Source organism: Trachypithecus francoisi, unplaced genomic scaffold (genome assembly GCF_009764315.1).
Source record: "Trachypithecus francoisi isolate TF-2019V2 unplaced genomic scaffold, Tfra_2.0 Lachesis_group12, whole genome shotgun sequence".
Taxonomy (NCBI): Eukaryota; Metazoa; Chordata; class Mammalia; order Primates; family Cercopithecidae; genus Trachypithecus; species Trachypithecus francoisi.
Window position 1 is genome coordinate 64,744,691 of NW_022681457.1, and position 17,849 is coordinate 64,762,539.

General features: G+C 48.9%; 1 long non-coding RNA gene across 2 annotated transcripts; it reads right to left on the reverse strand.

The window, feature by feature from the left end:
- On the reverse strand, window positions 1-17,526 carry LOC117092349. Of its 2 annotated transcripts, none has more exons than XR_004440754.1 (4): window positions 17,222-17,526; window positions 16,825-16,950; window positions 2,974-3,060; window positions 1-1,147 (listed from the first exon to the last, which is right to left on the reverse strand). It is a non-coding gene; the product is annotated as an uncharacterized LOC117092349 (long non-coding RNA). The 2 variants fall into 2 exon arrangements; XR_004440755.1 differs by having other exon boundaries at window positions 16,825-17,001.
- Between the last annotated feature and the right edge of the window lie 323 nt (window positions 17,527-17,849).

Consider the following 17,849-nt stretch of genomic DNA (forward strand, 5'->3'; position numbering starts at 1 on the left):
TTAGGTTTTTGTGGTTGATGTTCCCATTATGCTTCTCCCTCACTGAATCTCCTACCTTCTTCATCAGAGGCAGCATTATATTGGACTTTAAGTTCATCCTTCCTGTCCATGATTTTAAATTGTACCTTGCAAATATACTTTGCACCTAAACACTGTTTAGTATTCTTTTGTGTTACTTCAAATATCCATAAATACCTATAGCACAAGTCATTCTGCAGTTAGCTACTTTCTACCCCACATCATGCTTTTGCTATCTGGCCTCCATCACTGAACCTTACATATCTCATTGATATCTTTTGTCTGCTCTAACAGTCCTTCATATTAATAAAACAAGTTTTATTTTTTTCCATTCTACTATTGATAGAAATTTAAATCACTTCCCATTCTTCGCCAGCATGGCAATGCTGCTTTAAACATCCCTGTGTGTATCTCTTTGCACACACGCCGGAGAGCTCTTCCACTGGGTGGCACGGCATGTGCATTCTCCATTTCAGTGGAAACTGCCAAGGTGTTCTCAAAGTGATGGCATAAATCCAGTTCTTTCTGCAAGAAGGCTCACCAGCCTTCCCACCAACTCTTCTCCCCACCCCAGCCCTGCAACCTGACCCTAGGTAATAAGTGGTGGGGAGTGACCCAGGCATGCACGACCTGCTCAGAGGAAAGGGAGTTCAAACAAGCACCTGAGACGCTCATAGGAACCCAGCAGACTGGCACAAGCACCAGACGTATCCATGGACCATGGTGTGACAAAGTGGGACAGACACTGTCTCCAGGACTCCAGGGATAAAGGAGTGGCCCACTTCCCAGCTCCTTGCCTTTCTTAACAGAATCCAGATTGTTGTGAACATTCAAGAAAAGCATGAAGGTAAAATGACGCAATTAAATTCAGCACAGAGGGGTTTCTCCACTGGTCCCACCATTTATATAGAAAGCACAAGCATGCAGGAGAGAAACAGTCAATGGAAGGTTAGGAAATCTTGGTCTTGGAGGAGAGTGCAGGTTGGAGATGGAGGGAAGGGGAAAATAAGATGCTGGGATCCTGAGGGAGGATGTGGGGTGGTGGCCAAGCTTCCTGGTTCATGGGGATGAGAATGAAGCTTCTCTTGGCTCTGGGTCATGTGACATGGGCCAAGATAAGACATGGTTCCTACAGAGAGATGGAGAGTGGTCTGTCTGTCATGTGCTCATGTGTCTGTATCAAATGACTTCTGAGGGAACTGGAGCCACTTAGGTCTATATGGTTTAAGGAAAGCACAAGTGAAAGAAGCCAGGAATAGTGCAGAGGTAGGGGATAGGACATCAAGACATGAGGCCAGAGTGTGAGACAGAATCAGAGCTCCTGCCTGCAGAGAGCAATGGGCTGTGTGAGGAGCCCTGGCCCTCTATGGACATTTTAATAAGTGGCCCCACTTTCTTCTCAGGTGCTCCTGTGTCCAGGGATTCTAGGGAGGTTTTGTGAGGCTGAGCTAAAGAATAACCAATTCCAGCCAGGCACAGGGGCTCGTGCCTGTAATCCCACCACTTTGGGAGGCTGAGATGGCAGGATTGCTTAAGTCCAGGAGGTCAAAGCCACAGTGAGCCATGGTCGTGCCACTGCACTCCAGCCTGGGCAAGAGGGTGAGATCCTGTCTCAAGAAACAAGCAAACAAAAATAACCAATTCCACTTTGACGCTGAATAGGGAAAACCGACCAAACAAGTAGAGTAGCCAGGGGCAGGGATGGAAGCACAGGAGAAACTGGCAGTGGGCAAGCTCCTTTGGAATAATCCACCAAGAGAGGAAATGAAACAGAATGCCTGAATGAATTACGAAAGCAGAACAAAGTCTGAAAGAATAATCAGGGCTTGATATCTAGAAAGGATCAATGAGATTTGTGGGCACAGACTTTCAGGGGAAACAGAGGGCTAAGTGGCCTGAGAAATAGCTCAACTTTTGACCCTCCTCTTCCTAACACATAGCAAGCTCAAGTGTAAAAGTTCTTGGTTCCTGGGAGATCCTGAAATGGCAGAGGTGGCTGTATCTATGCACATTATTCAACGAGTTGGTAAAAGTCCACTTAAGGCTGATCACTAAGAGCTGTCTGCTTAGAAACAGGATGAAGCTAGACACCTAAAATACTCCCAGCATGTCCTGGGAGATGACACTCTAAGCTCCCACCCGGGAAAGGAAAAGGAGGAGAGACCCAGGTGACCACAGGTTCACTTTACTGGGGAACAAGGTTTTCTGACCTTCATTTCCAGTGCAGGAGGGAAACCAGAATAGTAAAAGATCAAGAAAACTGAACAAAAACTAGGAGAGAAATTGGTGGAGGGATGATAGAGGTTGAAATGGGAAGGCACCAAGCAGAATCAGGTATCCTCTTCAGAGCAGAGAATTGCCCTGAGCACAGAATGCTATATCATTTTCTCAAAGTCACAGAGCTGGGAATTGTCAAAAGTGGGATTGGGATCCAGATCTGCTCCCCTCATCACTTATTCTCCCTGGATTTCTCTTCAGAGTGGAGCAATGCCCTGGCATTCAACTCGCCTGTGATATGACAGTCCTCACACTCTGTGTGGCGACCTACCATGAGTGGTACCTGGGTGCTGCCTGCCTAGAGTTCATCCCTCCTTCTTCTGGTAGCAGCATCCCAATTTTCCTCTAGTTAACCACTCCTCCTCTACTCTTGGTCTGTGGGATGTGGGGAGGGGGACAGGGGGAGAAGGGGAGGTTGGCCCCATTGTAACTGCAGGGCATGCAACCCAGACTTCACAAGCTCAGTCCATGTAGAGTCAATCTTTTCTAGACTCTTCTAGACTAATTCAGAAAGCAGCTTTCTCTTTCCACAGGGTGGTGAGGAAGGCAGAAGGTAATCCTGGAGCTTCCTGCCACCACGCAGGAGGAATTTGCCTGTGAGCAAAGCCAGCATAGAGAAGCAGAGCTGAGACATGGAGACAGGAGGCTGAGAGTTTCATTTCAGCATATGGATCTCACCATTCCTGAAGCCACTTTCAACTCTTCAATTTCATAGCTAATAAATTTCCATTTTGCACAATTAGCTGAAGCAAGGTTTTTTGTTACCTGGAAGCAATGAACACAATGTTTTTTAGATAACTTGTAAATAATAATAAAGGATACATAATATAATAATAAAGAAAAAAGGCATTTCCAGGGCCAGACACAGTGGCTCATGCCTGTAATCCCAGTACTTTGAGGGCAGATCACTTGAGGTCAGGAGTTGCAGACCAGCCTGGAGAAACCCCGTCTCTACTAAAAGTACAAAAATTAGCCAGGTGTGGTGGCACACACCTGTAATCCCAGCTATTCGGGAGGCTGAGGCAGGAGAATCGCTTGAACCTGGGAGGCAGAGGTTGCAGTGAGTCGAGGTCACACCACTGCACTCTAGCCTGGGCGACAGAGCAAGACTACATCTCAAAAAAGAAAAAGAATAAAGGCATTTCTGAATTGTATCTTTTATGATTTTAAAAAATAAGAGAAGATTCAAAGCTAGCTGCGTAATACTTTCATGAATGCACTCACATTTCGGACACGCAAGGGTTAGAGTCACAGCCCACGGGCGAGGCATGGCACTTCACCCCAGTATGCTGGCGACGGCTCTCCCTGCACCAATAAATCAGATGCCTGCTTAACAACGATTTCAATCAGAAGTATATTCTGCGGTTTTAGAAGTTTCCACACATATTATCACTCCCCAGTCATAAAACAATCTGATGAAGTTAGTTTCTAATGCCTTTTTTTGGGGGGGGGGTGGGGACAAAGTCTCAGTCTGTCACCCAGGCCGGAGTGCAATGGCATAATCTCGGCTCACTGCAACCTCCGTGGTTCAAGCGATTCTCCTGCCTCAGCCTTCCAAGTAGCTGGGATTATAGGTGTGCACCACCATGTCCAGCTAATATTTGTATTTTTAGTAGAGATGGGGTTTCACCATGCTGGCCAGGCTGGTCTCAAACTGCTGACCTCAAATGATCTGCCCACCTCGGCCTCCCAAAGTGCTGGAATGACAGGCCTGAGCCACTGCACCTGGCCCTGATTACACCTCTTCTATCAAGGACTTATGTCATTCTTTTTGGCCACCCGGAACCTCTGAACTCCCTGCCTGTGAATCTATGCCTGCCCAAGGGAGAAGCAGAAACTTGCTTTCTCAGAGTTGGCTCCCATCTAGGGCACGGGCATGTGACCAAAGTTCAGCCAATTAGCAAGCCCAGGTGGGGGCAGTGCTGCACAACTGTGGCGTTAGGCCGGGAGGCCACTCTAGGGAGCTGGCAGCACACAGCCAGCTGCCAGGGTGGCAGAGAGAGGTGCCGAGGGCGCAGCAGCAGTGCCCAGCATGTGTGTAAACGGCAGAGTCTGTGCCAGTGGTGGAGGCAGTGGTGTCTGCAAGGGTATCATGCAGGCACACCCTCCAAGCCTGGTGTTCTGGCTGGTCTGGAGATTCCACAAGCTACCTAATACCCTTTAAAAACAAAATTCCTAGGCTGGGTGGGATGGCTCATGCCTGTAATCAGAGTGCCTGGGGAGGCCGAGATGGGAGGATGGCTCCAAGTGGGAGGATTACTGGAGGCCAGGAGTTTGAGATCAGCCTGGGCAACATAGTGAGATCCCATCTCCATAAAAATAATTTTAAAATAAAATAAATAGGCTGAGCTTGGTGGCTCACATCTGTAATCCCAGCACTTTGGGAGGCCAAGGCAGGCAGATCACCTGAGATCAGGAGTTCCAGACCAGTCTGGCCAACATGATGAAACCCTGTCTCTACTAAAAATACAAATATTAGCCTGATGTGATGGCAGGTGTCTATAATCCCAGCTACTTGAGAGGCTGAGGTGGAAGAATTGCTTGAACCTGGAAGGCAGAGATTGCAGTGAGCCGAGATCATGCCACTGCTCTCCAGCCTAGACGATAGAGCAAGACTCCGTCTCAAAAAAATAAATAAAAAATAAATAAAACAGAATAAGAACAAAATTCCTTTCCTGCTTAACCGGGCAAGAGGAGTCTGTTGTCTGTAGTGGGAAGGCTGATGGACACAATCAGGAGAGCATCCAAGGTCTCCAGGTTGACAGTCCTCTGCAGCTGCATCCTGTCTGTGCTATCAGTCCCTCTGCCAGCCTCTTGGCCATGTGTGTGTCCTGGGAAGAATGCTGCCCTGCTCCACCTGCTGTGGCAACTGCCACTATGCAAGATGGCCAGGCTGCTCCAGCTCCCACGGTGGCTCGTGGTCTGTGCCTTTGTCAGTCTGGCTTCTCCTAGGGCAGCGGCTACCGGCTGGAATCTGGCGCAGGAACAGGGCTCTCCCTGTGCTTGCCTGCGCCTCACACCATGGTCCTGGCCCCACGACGAATGAATCTGCCAGTCTCCACTCCCCTGTGCGCATTCTGTGCTACAGCATGGGGTGTGATGACAGGAACACTAAAGGATTGAATGCCCAGGATCCTGGAGGGGAATCGAAGCTGCTGGAGTTTCTGCCTGGGTCCTGAGGGAGCAGGAAACATTGTGGAGTACTTACTGTGGGCTCAGCACAGTTCTATTCTAATTAACAAATAGTAATTGTATCTATGTATGGGATACAATGTGATGTTTTGATCCATGTTTACAACGCAGAATGATTAAATCAGGCTAATTAAATACATCCATCACTTCACATACTTATCCTTTTCTTGCAGTGTAAACTGCAAGGATAAGAGATTTAAAATCTCTTTTCATGGCTTTGAAATATACAGTACATTATCATTTATTATAGACACCATTATGTGCAAATGATCACTAAAGCTGATTCCTCCTAACTGAAACTTTGAAGCCTTCAGTCAGCATCTTCCCTTTCCCCACCCAGCCCCTTGCCCCAGCCTCTGGTAACCGGCATGCTTCTCACTATGAGATCTGCTTCTAGGAGATTGGCTTTTTAAGATTCTCTACATAAGTGAGATCATGCAGTATTTGTCTTTCTGTGCCTGGCTTATGACGCTTAGCAGAAGGCACTCCAGGCTCAAATGACAGGGTTTCTTTCTTTTTCAAGGCTGACTAGTATTCCATTGTATACCTACACCACATTTTCTTTTCTTTTCTCTTTTGAGATGGAGTTTTTGCTCTGTTGCCCAAGCTGAAGTGCAGTGGCACAATCTTGACTCACTGCAACCTCCACCTCCTGAGTTCAAGCGATTCTCCCACCTCAGCCTCCCAAGTACCTGGGATTACAGGTGCCTGCCACCACGCCCATCTGAGTTTTGTATTTTTAGTAGAGATGGGCTTTCACCATGTTGGCCAGGCTGGTCTCGAATGCCTGACCTCAAGTGATCTCCCACCTCGGACTCCCAAAGTGCTGGGATTACAGGCATGAGCCCCCGCACCTGGCCCACATTTTCTTTAGCCATTGATCTGATGATGGATATCTAGGTTGCTTCCTCATCTTGGCCATTGTGAATAACACTGCAATGGACATGGGTGTGCAGGCATCTCTCTGACATACTGATTTCAGTTCCTTTGGATCTACACCCAGCAGGGGGATTTCTGGATCATATGGCAGTGCTATTTTTACTTTTCTGAGGAAGCTTCATACTGCTTTCCATAATGACTGTATTAATTTACATTCCTGTCAATAGTTCGGCGTTGTTTCAAAGGTTTCCTGTGCTCTACAGCACTCTATCGGCTCTCCTCAAAGGCTCTCGTTGCAGGGGTTTGAGAAGAAAAAGACACCTGCTTGTATCCCAATTTGCCTGTCATTCACTCCTTCATCAATTACTCCCTGACAGGACTTGTTCAAGCTGCTGAGAATATTTTGGTGAACAAGACAGGAAGCTGCTGCTCTCGTGAAGTTCATGTTCTGGAAAATCACGGGCAGTGGAGGAACAGTGGCGGGACCTTTTCCGGCCTGGAATTTGGACTCCCCACAAAGGAGATGCACTTTAGATGATTATTACTTGATCAAACTAATAAAAGGCCCGAGATAGTTAGTAATAATGCAAGCGTGGCTTCCTCCTCCCTGTTCCTAGGCCAAGAAGTGGTGAGGGGTAGCATATTAAAAACACACGTGTTGGTTTCACCTGAAAGCATGTCTATGTGTGCAACTCTTTTTGCTAAGGACAGCAAAAAGTTTTTACTGGAGCAACCTAAAACCAGTTCTGTGACTGGTAGCACCTCTTACCAGGAATTATTGACAAAAGGTGAATAAATAGAACAATTTCAAATTTTGGCAAAGCATAGTGAAGAAAACAAATCGATTAGTGCAATAAGAAGAGGGAAATTCCTTTTTTTATATTTATTTATTTATTTATTTATTTTTGAGACAGAATCTCACTCTGTCACCCAGGCTGGAGTGCAATGGCACAATCTCGGCTCACTGCAACCTCTACCTCCCAGGTTCAAGCGATTCTCCTGCCTCAGTCTCCCGAGTAGCTGGGATTACAAGCACCCACCATCATGCCTGACTATCTGTATTTTTGTAGAGATGGGGGTTTCACCATGTTGGCCAAGCTGGTCTTGAACTCCTGACCTCAGGTGATCTGCCTGCCTCAGCCTTCCAGAGTGCTGGGATTACAGGCATGAGTGAGCCACTGCATCCAGACTATTTTTAATTAGTTTTTGATACAGGGTTTCACTCTGTTGCCCATGCTGGAGTGCAGTGGTGCGATCTTGGCTCACTGCAGCCTTGAACTCCTAGGCTCAAGCCTTACCCACCAGAATAGCTGAGATTATAAGTGTGCACCACCACCCCTGGTTACTTTTTTCCTTTTTTATTCTTATAGGCATGGGGGTTTCAGTATGTTACCCAGGTTGGTCTTGAACTCCTGGCCTTAAGTGATCTTCCCACCTCCGTCTCCCAAAGTTCTGGGATGACAAGTGTGGGACAACGCACCTGGCCAAGGACACCTTTAGATGGAGTGGCCAGGAAGGGCTCTCCGAGGACAGACACTGGAAAGATGATAGAGAGGCAGCTGCAAGAGAGTGTGGGGCAAGGATGCTTCAGGCAAAGGCAACAGCAGAGACAAAGATTTTCACACGAGACAAGCTCAGTGTGGGCTGGAGACAGTGCTAGGAGACACGGTGCATCCACAGAGGTCTCCTGCAGGTGCACTGGAGAGACATGACCCAGAAGCAGGGCAAGGTGTGCTGGGAAAGAGAACGTGGAGGCCAGCAGGCCATCAATTCCCCTGGAACCACACCTGGATGAAGCTGGAACTAGTAAACCTTTTCCAAGTGGAAGAAAAGATCTCGGTTCCAAGCCACGTAATCCCACTGCCCATACACATACCTGGTTGGTCTTCACCTGGTGGGTCTGCAGCTGAACCCTGGAGTGCAAATGAAAACCTACTAGGACTCAGGATAGGAGGGAACAAATAACAGAGTAGTCCCGGGTGTGATGAAGGAGTGGACCTACCGGGACATCAAGGAATCCAGGCTACCACGAGGAAGGACAAACACAAAACACACAGCGCTGACTGCATCCCACATCCTGACCCAAGAAATTTATTTATTTATTTATTTATTTATTTATTATTTATTTATTTTTGCAACAGAGTCTTACTCTGTTGCCCACCAGGCTGGAGTGCAGTGGTGTGATCTTGGCTCACTGCAGCCTCTGCCTCCCAGGTTAAAGTGATTCTCCTGCCTCAGCCTCCCAAGTAGCTGGAATTAAAGGAGCCCTCCATGATCCTGCCAGGCTAATTTTTGTATTTTTTGGTAGAGACAGGGTTTCACCATGTTGGCCAGGCTGATCTCGAACTCCTGACCTCAGGTGATCTGCCCACCTCGACCTCCCAAAGTGCTGAGATTACAGACATGAGCCACCGCACCTGGCTCCCCAGCAGTTTTAGATATATCGATCCATTCAGCCTTCACAAAAGCCCATGAGGTGGGCACTATCATTTCCTCCACTCAGAGGGGAGGAAACCACAGCCCAGGAGACTACAGGACTTGTCCAAGCACACACAGCTGAAGGGAGCCCAGCAAGGCTGGAATCCAGGCAGTCTGCATCCAGTCCATGCTCTCGCCCGCCACTCTACACAGCCTCATGAGATGCCTCTCCAGATACCTAACTGTAGAAGTCAAAGGAATACTGGGGAAGCAACCAAGGTCTGCATTTGGGAATCCACACATTAGATTCACGGAATCAGTTCTAGAGAAAAGGTGGAATTTTTCAGATTTTTTTTTTCATAGAGGTAATCAACTACCAACTTTCCAATGGACACAGCCCATCTTAGTGTGAAAGCCTGTCCCTAGAGCAGAGCCAGAGGAGAAAAAGCCAGCTCCAACTGTGCAACTTCAGTCAGGAGCATGAAGACTTCTGTTTGGAGGCTACCACTCCACTCCCCAACAAAAAATGAGAGTAGAGCAAGGTTTCCAGGCAGCTGCCTGTACTCTGGAAAAGGATGTTGGTGGAGAAGGAATCAGGAGAGGGCCACACTGTTGGGGGCAAGGCAAGGGGCTCACTCCCAAGGGACAGACAGAACCAGGGAAGGCAAAGATCACAGAAAGGGAACAAGAGTGGAGAGCTTCTAATGGAGAGACGGCGTGATGCTCTCCTGGGCTGGAGCTGGGGAGCTGGGAACAGCTAAGGCACACCCACAAGCACAGAGACATCTCTTCTGCCCCCTGGAACTTCTGACTGAGAGGTGTTAACATTCCCTCTCTTGAGCAGGAGCAGGATGGGAGAAGTTGTAGCTAGATTGCTTGGGAGCCTATCCAGCATGTAGTCATAACCTGCCCCTTGTGTGGTCACTGGAAAGAAGTTAAGAACTGCTCCTAGGCTGGGCGCAGTGGCTCACACCCATAATCCCAGCACTTTGAGAGGCCAAGGCAAGAGTATCGCTTGAGGTCAGGAGTTCGAGGCCAGCCTGGCCAACATGGTAAAACCCTGTCTCTCCTAAAAATACAAAAATTAGACCTGGCGTAGTAGCTCACACCTGTAATCCCAGCTCTTTGGGAGACCAAGGTGGGTGGATCACAAGGTCAGGAGATCGAGACCATCCTGGCTAACGTGGTGAAACCCCGTTGCTACTAAAAACACAAAAAATTCACTGAGCATAGTGGCAGGCACCTGTAGTCCTAGCTCCTTGGGAAGCTGAGGTAGGAGAATGATGTGAACCTGGGAGGTGGAGCTTGCAGTGAGCAGAGAATGTGCCACTGCACTCCAGCCTGGGTGAAAGAGCAAGACTCCATCTCAAAAAAAAAAAAAATTACAAAAATTAACCAGCCATGGTGGCGCATGCCTGTAGTCCCAGCTACTTGGGAGGTTGGGGCAGGAGAATTGCTTGAACCTGAGAGGCAGAGTGTGCAGTGAGCCAAAATCACGCATTGCACTCCAGCCTGGGCTACAGACTGAGACTCCGTCTCAAAAAAAAAAAAAAAAAAAAGAACTCCTCCTGTATAGAGTTCAGTTGAGGACAGGCACAATGACTCATGCCTATAATCCCAGCACTTTGGGAGGCCGAGGCAGGCAGATTGCTTGAGCCCAGGAGTTCAAGGCCAGCCTGGGCAACATGGCAAAGCCTCAACTACACAAAAAATATAAAACTAAGCCAGGCGTAGTGGTGTGCGGCTGTAGTCCCTGCTACTTGGGAGGCTGAGATGGGAGGATTGCTCAAGTCTGGGAAGCCAAGGCTGAAGTAAGCCATGATGGAGCCATTGCACATCGGCCTGGGTGAGAGAGTGAGACCCTGTCTCAAAAAAAAAAAAAAAAGAGTTCAGTTTTCTGGTTACAATTATAGAAAACAACCTATGTGTGGTGGTCCATTTTCAATTCTAAGTGCCTTAATATAGGTTTAAACAGGCTACAAAGAGATAAAGAAGCAGAACGTACTAAGTCACCTCCCCCCCCGCCCATCCCACTTCTTGCTTTCCCTTTCATCTAGCTGCCAGGCGCCTATCAGTCAGGGCCCCCTTAACCACCCGCTCCCACTCCACCAAAGAATTTAGTTGGGCCAGGCACAGTGGCTCATGCCTGTAATCCCAGCGAGGCAGGCAGATCACCTGTGGTCAGGAGTTTGAGACTAGCCTGGCCAACATGGTGAAACCCTGTCTCTGCTAAAAATCCAAAAATTAGCCAGGCACCTGTAATCCCGGCTACTTGGGAGACTGAGGCAGAAGAATCGCTTGAACCGGGCAGGCAGAGGTTGCGGTGAGCCGAGATCACGCCACTTCACTCCAGCCTGGGCAATAAGAGCAACACTCTGTCTCAAAAAAAAAAAAAAATTAGTTTAGGCTAGCTTGCAACATAAATAATTTTACTCTTTCTTATCCACTAAGTCCAGCCACTATGGCCATAACCCAAATGTTTGAAGAGTCCTGAGATACTCGCAATGCATTATGGGCTGCAATAAAATGCAGCAGAAAGACCCTAAAGAACATACTGAAAGCCTTAACCCAACTGCTAACAGGCAACATCCAGAAAGAGTGTAACCCAGTAGTACTCAGCCAATGAGGAACTGGGGGAGGGACTTGCGCACTCAGGAATAAATTGCTTGTTGAAATCGTTCCAGGTGTGCCTGCACGCCAAACACCCCATCTTGCAAGACAGCCATTAAGGTCTCACTTCTGCTGTTCCCCCGTCCTTAAGTCCATTCTTTGGTTTGCACAAGTGAGTTTGTTTCTTTTTTCTTTTTCTTTTTTTTTCTCCCTTTCATCTAGCTGCCAGGCCACTATCAGTCAGGGCTTCTTTAACCACCCACTCCCACCACACCACCGAGGCGGCAGTGCAGTGGCATGATCTTAGCTCACTACAACATCCTCCTACTGGGTTCAAGCAATTCTCCTGCCTCAGCCTCCCGAGTAATTGGGATTACAGGCACCGGCCTGTAATCACACCTGGCTAATTTTTGTATTTTCAGTAGAGACAGGTTTCACTACGTTAGTCAGGCTGGTCTCAAACTGCTGACCTCAGGTGATCCACCCGCCTTGGCCTCCCAAAGTGCTGGGATTGCAGGCGTGAGCCACCTGCGCCTGGCAGAGTTTGTTTCTCACACAATTTACAATACAGGAGTATTCTGCCATTTTGCAAAGTGTTTCCACATATGTTACCTCACTTATTCTGAGAGAGAGGGAGGTTTATTGTGGGAATTGGCTCATGTGATTATGGAGGTTGAGAAGTACCATCTGTCTGCAAGTTGGGGAACCAGGAGAGCTGGTGGTGTAATTCAGTCCAAATCTGAAGGCCTGAGAACTGATGTCTGAGGGCAGGAGAAGATGGACATCCCAACTCAATAGAGAGAGCAAACTTGCTTTTTTTTTTTTTTTTTTTTTTGAGGTGGAGTGCCCGCCACCACGCCTGGCTAATTTTTTGTAATTTTTTGTGGAGACAGGATTTCGTCATGTTGGCCAGGCTGGTCTCAAACTCCTGACCTCAGGTGATCCAGCCACCTCAGCCTCCCAAAGTGCTGGGATTACAGGCGTGAGCCACCACACCCGGCAGAGCCACTGTTTTTTGTTTTTTGTTTTTTGTTTTTCAACTTTTTTAATTGACTTATTTTTCTCCCATATAATTTAGCCTTACCCTAAACAAAAATCAAATATTAATAATAGTAACAGCCAGCAATTCTGAGTACTCGCTTTGTATCAGGCACATACATACATACATACGGGATTTTTTGAGACAGAGTCTGGCTCTGTGGTCAAGGCTGAAGTGAGCTGTGATTGTGTCACCGCACTCCAGCATCTTCAGAGATACTAGACAGGGTGGCTCAGCAGGGCTGGGGACAAACACTGGCCAACGTAAAGGCTTCTGAATATTCCGCAGGCCACGGGATAGTCTGTCTTCAGCAAAATCACCCATTAACCCCGGGAAAGACGTGCTTGGGACAGGGGCGGGGTGCATCATGGAAGCCTGACGTTCCTCATGCCAGATCAGACGGGAGGGTTGTAAAAGGGGGAAGATGAGGCCAGCTGGCAGAAAGCAGGAGGAACGCAGCCTTGCTCCAGGTTCATACTCCCACACCTGAAAAGCCTCCTCCTCCTCCCACCTACCCAGGCTGAACACCTGGAAAGGGGCAGGGTAGGAATGCCCCCTAGGTGACCAGAGTGGAAAGGAGGACGCTGCGGGGGTCTAAGGATCGCCAGGATCATGAGACCACGTGTGGCTTGACATCTTCCCCAAGTGGAAATTCCTCCATCATCCTCAGAGCCTGTGGTCCCTTTGATCTAGTTAAGAGTGGGCAGGAGGCTGGGCGAGACGGAACTCGAGGGGAAAGCCACACTCATTCTTATCAACATCTCCTTGCCAGGAAGCTTGTGGTATTCACTCAAATCCAGGACATCATAAACATTTACAGAAAATAAAAGCAGATGATGTGAGGACAGTCAAGAGATGCAAAGGACCCTTATGCTCCCCCTCCTCATCTAGAAAGTGGGTCTGCGTGGAGTGTAACAGTGGAATCTGACATAGCTGACACTGTCCTGCTTCTAACCTCACAAGCTAATGGCCTTTGTCATTCCTGCACATCCACTAAGCTAATCATGGGAAGAATTTAGTTTACAGTTTAACTTTAAAGTGAGGGTGACAATAGTGCCTTCTCAACACTCACCCCCGAGGAGATAAGGAGGGTACACACTAGCAGCTATTTCATGTTAAAGATTTATAGGAGCATTATGACCTCAGCAAGGACAAAGAAGTTGCACAATGCCCCACCTCGGACACTCACTGCCGCCCAGATGTCTGCAATCATCGGTCACCTCTTGATCTTAAGCCCCACCCTCCTCCCCCACCCCTAATGTAAAAGGAACCTACAATTCTATTACTGAAGATGGTACTCAGGACACTAGTCTGCTATCTCCTCAGTCTGCTGGCTCTCTGAAATAATGTCATTTTCCTTCCACCAATATCTTGTCTCTTGATTTATTGGCTGTTGTGCAGACAGTGGTATGAGCTTTGGATTCAACTACAGGAGGACAGTGAAGCCAGGAGAGAGACAGAGAGGGAAAGAGAGAGAGAGAGAGAAATGAGCAGCTGCTGAATCACGAGGCCTTCCCTAATGGCAGGGAAAGATAAAAGTTTTGACAGACAGTAGGGCAAGACACTCGCACACAAACAGCAGCCAGAGGAATCCTTAAAACCCACACATCATACAAAAATAAAGAAAGAAAATTAAAAATAATAAAAGAAATGAAAGCCATACATCAGATCACTTACTCCTCTACCTTATACCCTTCAAGAGTTTCCTAACACTTTGGGAATGAAATCCAAATCCTTACCTTGGACAACAGGGCCCTGCACGATGTGCTTTCCCTCCACCCCCCGCTGTCACGTCTCTGACCTAGTTTCCCGTCACTTCCCTCACGCTCACTCCCCCCGGCAGCCACACTGGCCTCCTTTCGGTTTCTCCATCGCACCAAGCTTCGTATTGCCTCAGGGTCTTTGCACAAACTGTCCCGCTGCCCCGAGTGCTCCTCCCCCGGCTCTTCCATGGAGAGCACCTTCAGGCCTCGGCTCAAATGTCACCCCTTCAGGGACACTTACCTGCTGCCCCCAGCACAGGTTACTCTATTCTATCATTCAATTCTATTTTCTTCTGAAAGGATGCCACACATGACCTCCTATATTCCAGTAGAGACTGTACTAGCGTCTCACCCCTCCCCACAACTGCAGTGTCAACTCCATGAAGGCAAGAACCATGTCTGCCTTTAAAAAAAAACACAGAGTCTCACTCTGTCCCGCAGGCTGGAGTGCAGTGGCACAATCTAGACTCACTGCAGCTTCAATCTCCTGGGCTCAAGTGATCCTCTGACCTCAGCTTCCTGAGTAGCTGGAACTAAAGGTACACACTACCACACCTGGCTAATTTGTGTATTTTTTTGTAGAGATGGGGTGTCACCATGTTGCCCAGGCTCGTCTTGAACTCCTGAGCTCAAGTAATCCACCTGCCTTGGTCTCCCAAAGTGCTGGGATCACAGGCATGAGCCAACACACCCAGCCACCATACCTGTCTTGGGATGCTATCCTCATCCATCCATGGAGAGATGAAAATGCATGATCTGGTTGTCACCTTGCACTCAGCTGCCTAATCCAAGAGACATGCTGGTGCCTTTGAGAAGGCTGGGGCTGTCCTGGGCCCACGGAATTCAGACAGAAGACACTGGGGACAGGAAAGGAGATGGCGCAGGAACCAGACACAGAGCACTGGAAAGGAGAGGATGTGCGGGGGCAAGAGCTGAGCTGGATTCTCCAGATGGTAGCAGACTCTGGGAGGCTGCCTGGACTTGGGGCGTTTTTCCTGGGCTGGCCCTGGACTTAGAGAATATTTCTGTGAAACGTCCTCTGCTGGCCAAGACCGAGAGATTAACCTGCTTTGACTGGACCATGCTAAAAAATGAACAGGAATTTGCTATAGTCCAGTGTGGAGGTGGAGAGGGAGGGAGGTAAAGAAAGAACAGAAGGAAGGGATAAGGCACACTGAGGGGCAGATGGAAGTTGCCTGAGGGGGTCCTCCAAAGAAGAAAGGGTGGGCTACACAGACAGATGTAAAAAGAGGCCTGGAGGAAGTCAGGACTTAGATTTCTAGGAGAGATCAATTCGACTCATAGGAGCAGGGATTTGGGGAGAGGCAGAGGGCTCGGCTGCCTCTGAAAGAGCTCACCGATGCTCTCCCTCTCTCTGACAAAGGACCCCTATGGGTAAGAAAGTTCTCTGCTCTAGGGGAGAAGAGCAGTCGAGGTGCTTACAGGTTCTTTACTGAAAGCCTGAAGACCTTTCCCGGGTGGACTGTGGTGCCCTTCCCTGTGCAGGCATCCTGACCACTGTGTGTCCATAGAAGAGGGATGTGGCACACACACCTGAGAAGCACAGGGACTCCTGTGAGACCAAGTGGGAGGGTGCCACTCTTGGGGTCCCTCTGATGGGAAGCAGCGGTGAAGAAAAGGGAATGGCGTCTGGGTGTGGATGGAGGCAGGTGCTTCTACTGGTGCCCAGCCAGAGGAGCATCCCCCCAGAGGGTCCGTCCCTGGCCAGGCTGGAAGCTTGTCTCTGTGCATCTGGCCCCCTCTTGAAGCAGTTCTCAAAAGCACATTGAGATACACTGCTGGGATATGGCAACACACCAAGAGGCAAGAAATGTAAGTCCACGGTTCCTGGTAATACGGAAAAAACTAGGCCTTGAAAGTTTAAGTAAACAAAGAAATGAGAGGATACAAAGTAAGCTGTTAGAACATCACTGTCAGTTATGAGTATTCTGGTACTCTCGCTTTCTTTGAGCCAGAGTCTGGCTCTGTTGCCCAGGCTAGAGTGCAATGGCACGGTCTGGCCTCACTGCAACCTTTGCCTCCCGGATTCAAGCGATTCTCCTGCTTCAGCCTCCCAAGTAGTTGGGATTACAGGTGCCTGCCACCACAGCCAGCTACATTTTTTTTTTTTTTTTTTTTTTGTATTTTAGTAGAGACAGAGTTTTACCACGTTGCCCAGGGCAGTCTCAAACTCCTGAGTCAGGCAATCCGCCAGCCTCGGTCTCGCAAAGTGCTAGGATTATAGGCGTGAGCCACCACACCTGGCCCCCATTACACTTTCTAGAGGGAGGAAGAAGCACTAACCTCGCAGTACAGACTGGAGACTGCACAGCACATGCACAGACGGTCCTGACGGAGAACGCCTCCCTCTGTGCTGGGGAACTCACCCTTGTCCACTCAGTTTCTGTGGCTCAAGCAGGCTGATGCCAGCCCTTGGCGACGCTGTCGGCATGTGTGACCCACAAACCATTCAGAGGCGGCAGAGCCGGCCTGGAGATCTGGGCTGTGACCTCAGGACAGGAGACCCTCTCTCTGCACAGGTTATTACGCTAACCTGCCAAAGGTCACTGTGGGAAGCAATTTTACTAAGAGCCACCAAACCCCTCTCTTCCCTCCAACCAAGTTTACCCTTCTCAGAAGAGCCCAGGAGGCCTCTGCGAGAGTAAGACAGGAGTTGGCGTTGGTGCAACTTGCAGAAGTTTGTTAGCACCTGGTCTTCATGTGGCCGGAGGGCACTCCTGAAGCTTCAAACTCCTGTAAGAATACTTCCTGTCCAGGGAGGGTGGTATGGGGAGTCTGAGGCAGCTGGGAGAGGAATTGGCAAAGTAAGGAGTTGGAGCAGGAGTCAGAGAGACATGGGATGGGGAAACTCACAAGCAGACTCCACCCCAGTCAGGGAACCTCACTCACTGTTCCATTAAGGGCTGGAAAAGGAGGTACTGATAGGTGTTTCAAAGAAGCAAATGGTAGCTGTTCAGGAGGCTGGACCCAGGAAAAGGGACATAAAATCAGGGAGGTGCCTCACCCTAATTTTTCTCAACTCCAGCAGAACCTTCTCAGAGAGCCTCACTCAATTCCACATTTCTCCTCCTCTCAGGCAAGCCCGGCAGTTCTGTCCACATCCTTTGCTGAGTGGAGCTAGCGTGGTTACTTCTGCCCTATCGAGGAAGCTGAAGGCTCTGGCCCATCTCTGATAGCTCAGGGCACAGGAAAGCCTTGCCTCTGCCTAGTCTGCCCTCTGCTTCTGCACCAGCGTCCTCTGTGGCCCACGGCTCTTGACTGGACCTGCACTGAAGGACACACACAGAGCTACGCAACAGGGTGGCTGTCCCTCCATCCTCCGTGTGCGGTGGCTGCTGCAGCAGGATACAGCCGGCCTCCTGGCTGCTATCCCACAGTGCTATGGTTGACTGCATTTTTACACTGGAAGATAAACAGTGCTTGTGTCAAAGAAAATAGAAACAAGGCCGGGCATGGTGGCTCACGCCTGTAATCCCAGCATTTTGGGAGGCCGAGGTGGGCGGATCACTTGAAGTCAGGAGTTCGAGACCAGCCTGTCCAACATGGCGAAACCCTGTCTCTACTAAAAATATAAAAATTAGCTGGGCTTGTTGGCATGCACCTGTAACCCCAGTTACTCGGGAGTCTGAGGC